Genomic DNA, 15,007 nt, shown 5'->3' with positions numbered 1-15,007 from the left:
GCCTTGGCCAGCCGCTTGAGGAGGTACACCAGAGAGATAGAAGGCAGGAGAATAAACCAGCTGTTCTCCACAGAACCAGCAAAGGTGTACTCTCAGTGGCAAGGGAACAATAATAATAAGAGAACAGCACCACCAAGGCTGGAGACGGAGCAATACTGGAAGAGCATATGGGAGAAGGACGCAACCCATAACGGCAATGCTCAGTGGCTAGTGGATCTGAGGGCAGACCACAGCGACCTCCCTGAACAGGGTCCAGTAACCATCACAGTGGCAGATATCCAAGAAAGGGTCTCCAGTATGAAGAGTTGGACAGCACCAGGGCCCGACATGGTTCACGCCTACTGGCTGAAGAAGCTGACTGCACTCCACGAGCGTCTGGCAGCACAAATGAACCAGCTGCTAGTTAACGAGAGACACCCGGAATGGCTAACTGAAGGCCGGACGGTCCTGATCCCCAAGGACCCCAAGAAGGGACCGGTCCCCTCCAACTACCGACCAATAACCTGCCTCAGTACTACATGGAAGCTCCTGTCAGGCATCATATCGGCTAAGATGAACAGGCACATGGGTCAATACATGAGCGGGACACAGAAAGGGATTGGCAAGAATACCAGAGGTGCAAAACACCAGCTACTGGTAGACAGAACAGTCAGCCGAGACTGCAAGACCAGACTGACCAACCTGTGCACTGCCTGGATTGATTACAAGAAGGCCTATGACTCAATGCCCCACAGCTGGATACTGGAATGCTTAGAATTGTACAAGATCAATGGGACCCTAAGAGCCTTCATCAGGAACTCAATGGGGATGTGGCGTACAACACTAGAGGCCAACTCCAAGCCCATAGCACAAGTCACCATCAAGTGCGGGATCTACCAAGGAGATGCTCTGTCCCCACTGCTGTTCTGCATAAGCCTGAACCCCCTCAGTGAGATCATTAACAAGACTGGCTACGGATACCGACTACGGAACGGAGCAGTTGTCAGCCACCTCCTGTACATGGATGACATCAAGCTGTATGCCAAGAGTGAACGAGACATCGATTCACTGATCCACACTACCAGGCTATACAGCAATGACATTGGAATGTCGTTCGGACTGGAGAAGTGTAGTCGGATGGTAACAAAGAGAGGGAAGGTAGTCAGAACTGAGGGGATTGAACTACCAGAAGGCAACATTGCAGACATAGAGGACAGTTACAAGTACCTGGGGATCCCGCAGGCGAATGGGAACCATGAAGAGGCCGCTAGAAAAGCTGCAACCACCAAGTACCTGCAGAGGGTCAGGCATGTCCTGAGGAGTCAGCTGAATGGTAAGAACAAGATCCGGGCCATCAACACGTACGCCCTGCCCGTGATCAGGTACCCTGCTGGGGTAATAGGCTGGCCAAAGGAGGAGATAGAAGCCACTGACATAAAGACAAGAAAGCTCCTTACCATGCATGGAGGGTCATGGAAGGACAGGCCCCTGCACGGTATGTACCACCGGCAGATAGAGGAGGTGGGTGATATCCAGAAATCCTACTAGTGGCTGGACAAAGCTGGACTGAAAGACAGCACAGAGGCACTAATCATGGCAGCACAAGAACAAGCTCTGAGCACAAGATCCATAGAGGCTGGGGTCTATCACACCAGGCAAGACCCCAGGTGCAGTCTGTGTAAAGATGCCCCAGAGACAATCCAGCACATAACAGCAGGGTGCAAGATGCTAGCAGGCAAGGCATACATGGAACGCCATAACCAAGTGGCCGGCATAGTGTACAGGAACATCTGTGCCGAGTATAATCTGGAAGTCCCGAGGTCAAAATGGGAGATGCCCCCAAGGGTGGTGGAGAATGACCGAGCTAAGATCCTGTGGGACTTCCAGATACAGACGGACAAAATGGTGGTGGCTAACCAACCGGACATAGTGGTGGTAGACAAACAGAAGAAAACGGCTGTAGTGATCGATGTAGCGATTCCGAATGACAGCAATATCAGGAAGAAGGAACACGAGAAGCTGGAGAAATACCAAGGGCTCAGAGAAGAGCTCGAGAGGATGTGGGGGGTGAAGGTAACGGTGGTCCCCGTGGTAATCGGAGCACTAGGTGCGGTGACTCCCAAGCTAGGCGAGTGGCTCCAGCAGATCCCGGGAATAACATCGGAGATCTCTGTCCAGAAGAGCGCAGTCCTGGGAACAGCTAAGATACTGCGCAGGACCCTCAAGCTCCCAGGCCTCTGGTAGAGGACCCGAGCTTGAAGGATAAACTGCCCGCAGGGACGTGCTGGGAGTTTTTATATATATATATATATATATATATATATATATATATATATATATATATATATATATATATATATATATATCATGGTCCGCGGCCCGGCGTCCAGGGGTTCAGATGGGATGCCCACGCCCACGGGCGTGGCTGCTAACCCCACGCCTGCATCCCATCCCAGGCGATCACCAGGTGGACTATTTAATCCTGCCCTACCTGCTGCTCCACGCCAGTCCGTAGTCGTCTCTCAGCGGTAACGTACATCTGCGGGAAAGCCCTTATGAAAAATTATCCATCTGAACTAACACTGTTTTGCCCTGTGTACTCAGATCACAACTCGGCGTTTTTTGTGAGCCATCTGCCTGTCCACCTGCCCGCCTGAGATTTGGATCACGATCAGCCCCGCCGCCTCGACCCCTTTTGGAGCCCCCCCTCTGGTTCACTCTGCCCGGCTATCACCGTAAGACGCATACTCCCCCTTCCCTCGTATGCTGCCATTTTTCCGCACCCCAGTAATCTATTTCTCCTTTTTTTCTGCAGCCTCCCACAGCCCTGCTCTCGGCGTTCCCTGCGCGACTCACCTCCCCGGTCCTTCGGTGTTTTCTGGTTCCACACGTTGTTTTTTCCGGCTACCCTCACGGGACACCTTTAGTTATAATAAAATTTGGTTTCTTTATTCTCTCCTACCCTGGTGTGTGAGTTCTGCTTCTGGGTCCAGCTTGCGCACGGAACTTCGGTTCATGACAATATATATATATATATATATATATATATATATATATATATATATACACACCACACATGTACACACAATCACACTCCCCAAACATAGTCTATACCCCGGGTCCAGGTACCCTCGCCCCCAGAGGGGGAAACAGCACCCAGACCCAAGAGATGTTACCCTTCCCACCGGGGTGGAGACAAGCAGACCGTCCCAGGCTCCGCAGCAGCAGGGAGGCCAATCGGACAGCCAACATCTCCTCCCAGCCCCCCCGCCCCGATGGCTAGTAGAGAACGGGGGTGTGTGAAGACCCCATACCTCCCTCCTCCTGCTCATGTGTAGTGTTGCTGCGTGTTGCTCTAAAGTGCATTTAAAACAAGGGAGAGCATGGTGCTGCTACCAGAGAGCAGCAGGTGTTAGCACGGCCCCTCCCGAGAACCCTCAATGTCTACATGGATTTAAAATTGAGAGGTGGGCAGAGGTGGGGTTGAATACACAGACCGCCCACTGGATGCCATTAACGTGCCCACCCTCAAGGCCCTATATATATATGTGTGTGTTATGAGAGTGTAAGTAATGTGGATGTCTAAGTTGTGAGATAAAATTGAGGCACAGGTGGCCAGAAGGGGACCCTGGTGACACACCCGCACCCCAAGGTCCTACCTGTGTGGGTGGGTGTGGTGGAGCGGGAAGAGGGAGGTAGCCGGGGAGGAAAAGAAGGGAGGGGAGGATGCCTCTCCCTAGGGCCAGCTCCCCCGCTGACCCCAGTAGGCCCCCCCGACCTCTGGTAGCCACCAAGGCAAGGGAGCCCAGGCCCATCCAGACCGGGGCCTACGGCAGCAGCACTGCCAAGCCCCACAGGACCTGGGGCAGCCCACCCTACCCCACCGCAGAGGAAACTGTACCCACCCCAACATTCAATCATCTCCCAGACTACACAAGACAACAGACACCCAGGTTAAGTTTATTCTCCACCTCTCCTATGTCTCTCCCCCACCTGCAGAGTGGACTCCTGCAAGGATGGAACAACCTCCCTGCCAGTTGAAGAGCCCCCCCAGTTAGGCCGATGCACAAGAGGCCCCCTGCGCCAGGACTGAGCCCCCGTGCAACCACCCGCCCACAACCTCGGTGACACACCGACGAGGACCGAAGCCCCCAAGGCCCAGCCAGAGCCCCAGCACGGAGGCGAAGCATCCCCGAACCCCAAACCCCCACGCCTGCCCCGGATCCACCCAGGGGCAGCCAGGCTACCAGGCCAATAACCTACGTCCGCCAGCACAGACCATCCTCCAGCCCCGCTGCACACAGCCACGAGGAGAACAACCTCTAAGAGCGACCAGAGCCACTAACCAGGTTATGAACACAACCCCCGGGTTAAGCCCTCCAGGGATAACATCTCTAGGGGTCCTCCATATTGATTCATCTATTTTAGAAAGTGTTCTGTATATTTTAGATAATAATTTGGGGGATTTAAGAGTAAGAAAATGTACCGCAATTGGTGGTGTTTGTAATTCAACTTGACTGAGGTTAAGTTTCTTTTTTACTATGGATTTAATTTGTTGATATTCTAAAAATCTTTTCTTGTTGATCCCATATTGTGTAACTAGTCTGTCAAATGGAATAAATTCTGTTCCCTCTAATATATGTTTAATCATATTATTGTTTTGTAATATGTCAGGGTTATTCCAGATAGGTGTACGTTTGCATGGGATTAATGAAGACTCCGTTATTTTTAGAAACTCCCACCATGCTGTCAGAGAAAAGCTGACGTTGATGCTTTTAAAGCATTCATGTCTTTTGATGTTTGAGCTGATAAAGGGTAGGTCTGAAATCTCTAGATTATTGCATAGTGCCTGTTCAACATCTAGCCAGGGCTCATCTAAGAAGGTATGTTTTAACCATTCTGAGATGAACTGAAGCCTGTTGGCTAAGAAGTATTGGTGAAAATTAGGCAGATCTAATCCTCCTCTATCCTTGGTTCATTGTAGCATTTTTAAGCTGATACGCGGGGTTTATCTTTCCAAAGGAATTTAGAAATATATGAATCCAGAGATCTGAACCAATCTTGTGATGGTTTGTTAGGGATCATTAAAAATAAGTAATTAATTTTTGGCAAGATCATCATTTTTATAGTGGCGACCCTTCCCATGAGTCATATGGGTAAAGATTTCCATCTAGTCAGATCGCCTTCTACTTTCTTTAGAAGTGGGATGTGGTTTAATTTAGTTAAATCTGAAAGCTTAGGAGAAACATTAATACCTAAATATTTAATATTTCCAGATTGTAGTGGGGCAGAAGAAGAATTATGGAAGGAGCAGTTAATGGGAAGAACTGTAGATTTTGGCCAGTTAATTGAATAATCTGAAACTCTTGAAAACCAGTTGTGAAATGCACTACACACAGGTACACACACGCGCAGGTCTTTGTCTCCAGATGCCACATTTATTTAGTTTCCTGTGTTATGACTGACCACAGTCTGACAGCTGTCGGTCTCAGCTGATTTCCCGCTCTCTGCCGCTCCTCTCCCGTCTCACTATAAAAGGGAAGGAAACCATCATCAGTCCAAAACGCCATCAGCTGTTCTCACCTGCGTCTCCAGCACCGCCCTGTTGAGCTCACTGCATCACTCCTCCCCTGCAGCCGTGCCCGGGATCACACCTCCGCCACACCAGTTTATTAGAGTAATTACCTCAGAAAGGTTGGTTTGTGAGTTTTTCAGAAAAAGCAACACATCATCCGCATAGAGACTGATTTTATGTTCTACGTTCTTACATTTTATGCCCTTAATTGTTGTAGCCTGTCTAAATGCTGCTGCTAGAGGTTCGATAAAAATTGCAAAAAGTGAAGGGGAGAGTGGGCATCCCTGTCTGGTGCCCCTCAGGAGACATAAGCTGGAGGATGTCTGGTCATTTGTTCTGACACAAGCTGTTGGGGAATTGTATAATATTCTCATCCAGTTTATGAAAGAGTTTCCAAAACCAAATTTGTGTAAAGTTGCAAATAAAATTTTCCAGTTAACTCTGTCAAATGCTTTTTCTGCATCTAGTGATAATATTATAGTTTCAATGTTTTTTATTGTATGAGTAGTCTATTAAATTAAGTAATCTACGAGTGTTTGTTGAGGAGTGCCGACCTTTTATGAAACCGGTTTGAATTAAGAGGGGGGTTATTTTCTCTAATCTCATTGAGAGAGCTTTTCAGATTATTTTAAGGTCTACATTTAAAAGAGAAATTGGACGATACATTGAGGGAAATAAAGGGTCTTTGCCTGGTTTTAGCACGAGACTAATGTTGGCAGAATTCATATTTGGTGGTAGTCTGCCATTTTCCTCGATTTCCTGCAACATTCCGTGGAATACTGGTGCCAAAATTGTCCAGAATTCTTTGTAGATGTCATGGTGCTGGGTCGTTGACCCAGCGTTTTGTGTTTTATGATTATTTTCCTCTGTTCTAGTTATTCTGCGTCCTCCCCCCTTGTGTCCGGTTCGGGTTCTAGATTTCCTGTTTTGTTCTGAAGGTCTGTGTCTGTTGTCATTGTGTTCAGCTTGTCTCCTCCGGTCCTCATGTGTATTGGGTTCAGCTGTTCTTCCCTCCTGTGTGTGATTACCCGATTACCTTGTGTGTGTATATTTAGTGGGTGGCGGTCTGTGTTCGTTGTCGGCTCGTCTGTGTTTCTTGGTATCCTGTTCCTTAGTCTGCGTCTCTCTGCTCTGCTCTCCGTTTTGTTAAGATTTCAGGTTTGCTCTTTAGTTTCTCCCAGTTTAGGTTGTGTTCCCCGATAAATCTTTAGCAGCACATATAGTTGTTTTTTCTTTATTTATTTTTAACTGGTTTGCTAGAAATCGACCTGATTTGTTACTGTGTTCAAAATTCTGCAAGCGAAGTCTTTGTACAAGGAATTGTGTTTTTTTATTAATAATTTCATTTAATTCTAGTTTTGTTTTGCGTATTTTGTTCAGTGTTTCCTGATCTTGGTGGGACGCGTAGGCTTCTTCTAGTGATTTGGTGGGTTTTTTCTAATTCCTGAATATTTTTGTTTTCTTCTTTCTTTTTGTGTGATGAGAAAGAAATTATTTTACCTCTCATCACAGCTTTCCCTGCTTCCTATAGAACAGAAGCAGATATTCCGGGAGTGTCATTAAAGTCTAAATATGAAGTCCATTCCTTTTTAAAATATTTAATAAAGTCTTCATCTTTAAGCAGTGATGTATTAAATCTCCAGTTTTTACTTGGCGTAGTATTAGTCATCTGTATTAGTGTTAAAGATACAGGAGCATGATCGCTGACAGCTATAGGGTGAATCTCAGTGTCTGAAATGTCGCCCAGCAGTGAGCTGCTGACCAAAAAATAATCCAGACTGCCAATTGTGCTGAGTTCCTGTTGTGTTGAGCCTATCCATTTCTTTATTTAGTCCAAGGTTGAGGTCGCCTCAAAGAATGAGTGTGCAATCGAGGTGTTCAGAGAGTGCACTAAAAAATCCGTGGAAGAATGAGGGTTCATCAACATTTGGACCATATATACTTACAATACATAGTTTTTTGTTCAATATTGATAGTTTAATCATTAGAAATCTACCCTCTGTATCGAGTACTGTAAAATTAACATTTTTATGTATTAAAATTGCTACTCCCCTTTGTCTAGAATTATAACAGGCTGCAAACACATTAGGAAACTCAGGTGTTTTAAGTTCGTTTAAACCTGTGACAGGTCTGTGAGTTTTTTGTAATAAAACAACATCTGCCTGTAGTTTTTTAAGCTGGTTAAATATCTTTAACCTCTTTCCTCTGGTGCCAGCTCCATTTACATTCCATGTGACAAACCTCAGCGTGCCCATAATTGTGTGTGTATGTCTAATGATGTATGCTGGGTGTTTCGTTTAGAGACAAAAATTAACAAGGAATGATTAAATACACAGTGGTATAAAAACAAACCATGAATTGCAGCTGGCTCCTAGTCTTTGCATCCTGACCCTCCCCCCACATCACTCAAACAGGTGCTGCGTGGTGACCTGCCCCTCCTTTTTAATTACCCTATAGTGAATACGGTTCTCAGTACATCACTATAGGTGATATATATATACAGTATATATAGGGCCTGCAGGAGCAGGTGTGTTAGCCAGAGATTTGTGGTTGGGGCTATTGTCTGCCTCTCAATTTTATCTGCACTTTATAGGCCTTTTCCACTTGTACCTGCTTATTTTAGCTCGGCTTGACTACGTTTTTAGTTAGTCATATGAAGTTTGCTGTGTGCTGTTCTAAAGTGCATTTAAAACACAGGAGGGCATGGTGCTTCCTGCCAGAGAGCAGCACGGCTCCTCCCGAAAAGCCTCAGTGTCTATATGCATTTAAAATTGAGGATAGGGCACCAGCGCCAGAGGTTGGTTTGAATACACAGACCATCCTCTGGACGCTGTATAACGTGCCCACCCCCAAGTCGCTATATGTATGTGTTATGAGAGTATGAGTAATGTGGATGTCTAGGTTGCAGAAGAAAATTTAGGCACAGGCAGCCAGAAGGGGACAGAGGGGGAGTGCCTCCCCTGCACCCTGGTCACACACCTGCACCCCAAGCAGGTGTCTCACCTGCTTGAGGTGCAGTTGTGTGTGTGGGTGTGGTGGAGCGGGAAGAAGGAGGCAGCTGAGGATGGGGAGGGAAGAAAGGGAGGGGCAAGTGGCCCCTCCCTGGGGCCAGCTCCCCCGCTGACCCCAGTAGGTACCCCAACACTCTGGAACCCACTAGGGCAATGTGGCCTAGGCCCATCCAGACCGGGGCCCACAGCAACAGCACCACCCCGCCCCACAGAGTCCGGGGCAGCCCACCCGACCCCACCGCAGAGAAAACTGCACCCACCCCATCATCCAATCTTCTCCCAGACTGCACAAGACAATAGACACCCAGTTTGAGTCATTCTCCACTTCTCCAATATCTCTCCCCTAAAGATATTGGAGTGAGCTCCTGTAGAGAGGAGACCTCCTGCAAAGATGTGCTTGGACTTCTGAGTTGTGAACACGCAAATCAGTCCATGAATGATTGCATGGCTCCGTCCATCAAAAAGTCTGTGCATGCGCGAATATATATCGCCCAACGTTCATTATTGGACTGATAATTGTCGGTTGGAAAATTTTTACATATTGTCCAACCCTAGTGTTAACCGCAGGGTGCCTAGGTTATGTAACAATGTAGTTTGTTGTTGTTTTGGTTTAAGTGAAAATGTTTTATATGTGTGTGTTCATGTGTTGTATATGAGTGTAGACTTGTATATCAGAATCAGAATCAGAATACTTTATTGATCCCTGGGGGAAATTATTTTTTGTTACAGTGCTCCATTTTAAACCAACATTAAGACAAGACAGACAATACGCTAACTAAGAATAGTACAATATATACATATATATACATACATACATACATAAGTCACTTATAAATAAATAGTTGGAAAAGAAACATGTGTAGCTGTAGCAGCAAACAGTGTGTTAAGTGGATGCGTTGTACAGGGAGATGGCCACAGGCAGGAATGATTTCCTGTGTCGTTCAGTGGTGCTTTTCGGTAATCTCAGTCTCTCACTGAACGAGCTCCTGTGACTGACCAACATGTCATGGAGTGGGTGGGAGGTGTTATCCAACATTGTCTTTATCTTGGACAGCATCCGCCTCTCCGACACCACCTTGAGGGAGTCCAGCTCCATCCCCACAACATTGCTGGCCTTACGGATCAGTTTATTAAGTCTGTTGGCATCTGCGACCCTCAGCCTGCTCCCCCAGCATGCAACAGCATAGAGGATCGCACTGGCCACAACAGACTCATAGAAAATCCTCAGCATTTTCTGGCAGATGTTGAAGGACCTCAGTCGCCTCAAAAAATAGAGACGACTCTGGCCCTTCCTGTAAAGTGCTGTGGTGTTTTTAGCCCAGTCCAGTTTATTGTCAATGTGTACTCCAAGGTATTTATAGTCCTCCACAATGTCAACACTGACCCCCTGGATTGAAACAGGGGTCAAGTGTTTCCTGGTCTTCCTGAAGTCCACGATCAGTTCCTTAGTCTTTGCCACGTTGAGCTGCAGATGATTCTGCTCACACCACGTGACAAAGGAGTCGACCACAGCCCGGTACTCTGTCTCATCATCCCTGCTGATGCATCCAACCACCGCAGAGTCATCAGAAAACTTCTGAAGATGGCAGGTCTCTGTGCAGTGGCTGAAGTCTGTGGTGTAGAGGGTGAAGAGGAAGGGGGAGAGGACAGTCCCCTGTGGTGCCCCTGTGTTGCTAATCACCTTGTCAGAAACACACTGTGGGAGACGTACATATTGTGGTCTTCCTGTCAGGTAATCAACAATCCAGGACACCAGAGAAGCATCCACCTGCATCGCTGCTAACTTATCACCCAGGAGGGTCGGCCTGATGGTGTTGAAAGCACTGGAAAAGTCAAAAAACATGACCCTCACAGTGCTCGCCGGCTGGTCCAGATGGGTGTAGACACGATTGAGCAGGTAGATGATGGTGTCCTCTGTTCCGAGACGAGGCTGATAAGCGAACTGAAGGGGATCCAGATGTGGTCTTACTATGGGTCGCAGCTGGTCCAGGATGAGCCTTTCCAGGGTCTTCATGATGTGGGAGGTCAGTGCCACGGGCCTGTAATCCTGGGGGCCACTGGGACGAGGCGTCTTTGGTACAGGGACGAGGCATGATGTCTTCCACATCACCGGGACCCTCTGCAGACTCAGACTCAGCATAAACAGTTTATGAAAGACTCCACACAGCTGGGGGGCACAGGTCTTGAGGACAAGGGGACTCACTCCGTCTGGTCCAGCAGACTTGCCTGAGTGAAGTCTCCTCATTTGCATCTCAACCTGGTATTGAGTGAAGGTGATGGGTGGGGGAGGGGTGTCAGGAATCTCACAGGAGGCAACATGTGAAGAGAGAGGCTGGCACAGTGGTGTGGCTCTGGATTCCAGGCTGACTGCAGGTGAGGTTGTGGGGGTGGGAGCAGACACTGTGGTGTCGAATCTATTGAAAAACAGATTCAACTCGTCGGCTCTATTCTCACCTCCCTCAGCTCCCCTGCTGTTGGTTGGCCTGAATCCAGTGATGGTCTTCATGCCCCTCCACACCTCTCTCATGCTGTTCTGCTGGAGTTTCCACTCCAGCTTCCTCCTGTAATTGTCCTTAGCCTCTCTGATCTTGTCCTTTAGTAACACCTGGATCTTCCTCACCTCCTCTTTGTTGCCCCCTCTGAAAGCCCTCTTCTTGTTGTTGAGGAGGGCTTTGATGTCCTTAGTCACCCACGGCTTGTTATTTGGGTAACAATGAACAGTCTGAGCTGGAACCATGGAGTCGGTGCAGAAAGTTATGTAGCCTGTGATACACTCAGTAAGCCCATTGATGTCCTCGGCGTGAGGCTCACAGAGTGTTTCCCAGTCGGTCACCTCGAAACAGCCCTGTAGTTCCGCTATTGCCTCCTCTGACCACCTCCTAACAGTCCTGGTGGTCACAGGTTCCCTCCTCACAATTGGCACATAGCGGGGGGTGAGGTGAATCAGGTTATGATCTGACCTACCAAGTGGGGGGAGGGAGGAGGAGCTGTATGCATCCTTGACGTTAGCATACAGTAAGTCTAAAGTTTTCTCTCCCCTGGTGGGACAGTCCACATATTGTTTGAATGTTGGTAGTGTATTGTCCAGTGATACATGGTTGAAGTCACCCGAGATCACAATAAAGGCACTCGGGTGCTGAGTCTGTAGCCGAGCTATGGCAGAGTGGATAGTGTCACATGCAGCTGTGGGGTTAGCAGAGGGGGGAACATAGATAGCCACCAAGATGACGTGAGAGAATTCCCTGGGTAAATAATACGGCCTGAGTCCAACAGCACACAGTTCAGTGTCCGGGCAACAAATCCTTTCTTTGATTGTTATGTTGGCAGGGTTACACCACCGGTTGTTAACTAAAACAGCAAGCCCACCTCCTTTACGCTTACCGCTAGCGATGCTGTCCCTGTCCGCCCGAACAGTGTGGAAGCCTTCCACGGAAGCATTCTCATCGGGAATGTCCTGGTGCAGCCATGATTCGGTGAAACACATCAGGCTACACTCTCGGTATTCCCTCTGACTCCGTACCAGTGCTGAGAGCTCGTCGATTTTAATTGCCAACGATCGCACATTTCCCATCACGATAGACGGCAGACACGGTTTAAACCTCCTCCTCGCTTCGAGCCTCCGCTGTCTCACCGTCACCTTTTTTCTTCTCTTCTGTCCTTGACCTCTGCATCCCCGATGTGTTTTCCTCCAAATTTCAGCTGGTACTTCTGTGGGCCTGGCCAGCGAGCCGGCCGGCATCAGGGCGATCAGCTGATCTCTGGAGTAAACAGTCCGTGCGTGTAGGAGATGTGCCGCAGTCCCGTTCCTTGATAAAAGTAACAGTTCCACGGCCACCAGAAGAACAAAAACTCTCTCAATCCACATGATTGAGTAAGAGATAGAAAACGGAGGAAAATACAAGTCAGAAAAAAAAAAGAATACGTAAGAAAAAAGAGCTAAACTAAGAGAAAAGCAGGAGCGACTGTAACAGGCTGCACGCTGGTTGGCGCATGCCAACCAGCGTGTAGACTTGTATATAGTTTTAGATTAACTATATGATTAACTTGTATATAGTTAATCATGTATGGATCATTTAATGTCGAATTCTGAATATCGATCTGTAAGTAATGAAATTTGAAATAAGGGGGTAGGAACAGGAAAAATGTAATCCTACTCCTTTTCGAGCACACACATTGTATAGACATAGATATATACATGAAACTTCATTTTTTATAAATTTTGTTTTTTCTTTTTTCCCTTGTTATTTCAATTATATTTGCATGTTCTAAAGAAAATCTATCTATGTTTTGTCATAGTGATGTAAAAGACAAAAAACAATGGGTATTAAAACCCTTAATGAGCAGGCCTTTTGAATGGAGTCCTTTAATGCACGCACATGGCCTAGGGCAGGGGTCGGCAACATGCGGGTCTGGAGCCACATGCGGCTCTTTAGTCCTTATACTGCGGCTCCGCGTGGTTTGGGAAAATAAATTACAAGTATTTAGCTGAAGTGTATTTTTTTTGTATTAGTTCTTTTAAACTTGTAGTTCTAAATTGAAAGTTTATTGTGATATTGAAATATAAAAATATAATTATATTTTATTATTTTTCGTCGCTCAAAATAAGCGTCACACTCGAGGAAGCCGGTATACTCGCCGAAACGCCGTGCATTTGTCGAGACTTTCAACCCCAGGTAGGTCAATTATGGATCTTCGGATCCACATTATGTCAGCAGCTCCACCGCGAACTATGTTAAAAACAAACACCGCTCACGCCTCACAGATGACAGCTTACAGTCCTGCGTAAAGATGAAAGTGACTTCGTACAGCCCCGATTTGCAGACGCTGTGCGCAGAGGTTCAGGAGCAGAAGTCCCATTGTAAACATATTACGGCAGACTTGACGATGTTTCCATCAACATGCTTTTCGGCATCTCTTTATTGACCACTTTTCACACACGGTTGCTGTACGTATACAGCCGGCTGTAGCTTTTCAGCTCACAGCCGACACACACCAACACAACAGCAGAGAGAGCACAGACTTTAAGGCGGCGAGGCGTGATTGCGGGTGCAGCTCAGGTGCGTACGCCTCCCATGCAGCGGTACTGCAGACCAAGCCCCGCCACACACATTTACCATGTAAAATAAATATAAGTAAATAAACAAATATTTATGCAGAATTTTGCAAATATTTATTTTTCATTTTCTTAGTAGCATAGTGCTTTTTTCCAATTATTTTTTAAAATTCAGGTCAAGGCTCTGCTATGCTCCAAAAGCCCAAAGGCGATATGAGGGTGGCGGCTCACAACAGTTTTTCTTTGCTACATGGATCATTTTAGTTCAGCTGGGTGTCTTTGCTTTTGTTATATTTCTTTAACAGTTCGAAATGTTTTCATTACATAAATAAAATGGAATTTTCTATGTAGCACTTCATGGATTTCATAAGCAACACACTTTAGTTGTTCACACAAAGCATAAAGGTAGAAAAAATAATATATAGTGTTATCTTCATTTTAGATGTCACAAAGTATTTGTGGCTTCCAGCGTTTTCTTGGAAACTGGGTCCAAATGGCTCTTTGGGTGTTAAAGGTTGCTGACCCCTGGCCTAGGGCCCTGATACACATATAATACAGAGAGATGTTTCAGGTTAGCAGGAGAGCTGGGGTTAGTGGATGTTGTAGCCTAAATGCTGACAATATCCTCTGACTTTTCAAACTTTAAAGATAGACACTAGACCATGTGTTGGTGTCATGTCAACCTAAGGAGATGGACCATAAGACAAAGCATGATATTGACACATTTACAGTGATTCTTGTCTCTTCTTCGTGAGCTAGCAAAAGTGCCTAATACACACGTGCATGCACTAATGGGTACGAGCACTCCTACTACTCACAAACATTCAGGCACTGTCTCCCTCTCTCACACACATAGACACACCTGACGCCATTTGCATATAACCACTATTATAAATTATCAATCACTGGCAAGTGCTACAAGACAGAAGTCAACCATAACCAGGTGAGCACCTATTCTTTGGTGGGTGGGGTTGTTTATAAAAAACTATTTATATATTCTTTGAGATTTGTATTGTATTGAATCATTTAGTGTAGTATATTTTATTTTATGTGATCAGCTATATAATAACTCTGATTGTAACACAACCAGGCGCAATTATCAACTATGATTTAAGTTACTACTTTGAATGAGAATGCTACTATTATCCAGCTCGTTGTGACTAAGTTAATGTTATAGGTCAAACTTGGAGTTTTTTCTTTAATGAAAATGTCTTATTGCAGTTCACACTTAACTAAAGCAGAGTTTAGTGCAGAAAAGCATAGTTTGTTGTAAACTGGAGCAGAAAGGTTTTTGAACTTTATAAAATTGATGAGAATAAATAATTTATGGTGGATTACATTGCAGAAAATGCATTTTCTGAAATGTAAATTATTGGCTTAAGCAAAATG

The sequence above is a fragment of the Rhamphochromis longiceps genome, linkage group LG5 (genome assembly GCF_057381845.1).
Source record: "Rhamphochromis longiceps isolate RC_006_pf linkage group LG5, R_longiceps_female_GT1.1, whole genome shotgun sequence".
Taxonomy (NCBI): Eukaryota; Metazoa; Chordata; class Actinopteri; order Cichliformes; family Cichlidae; genus Rhamphochromis; species Rhamphochromis longiceps.
The sequence above is the reverse complement of the archived record's forward strand: the minus strand, read 5'-3'. Positions refer to the sequence as shown.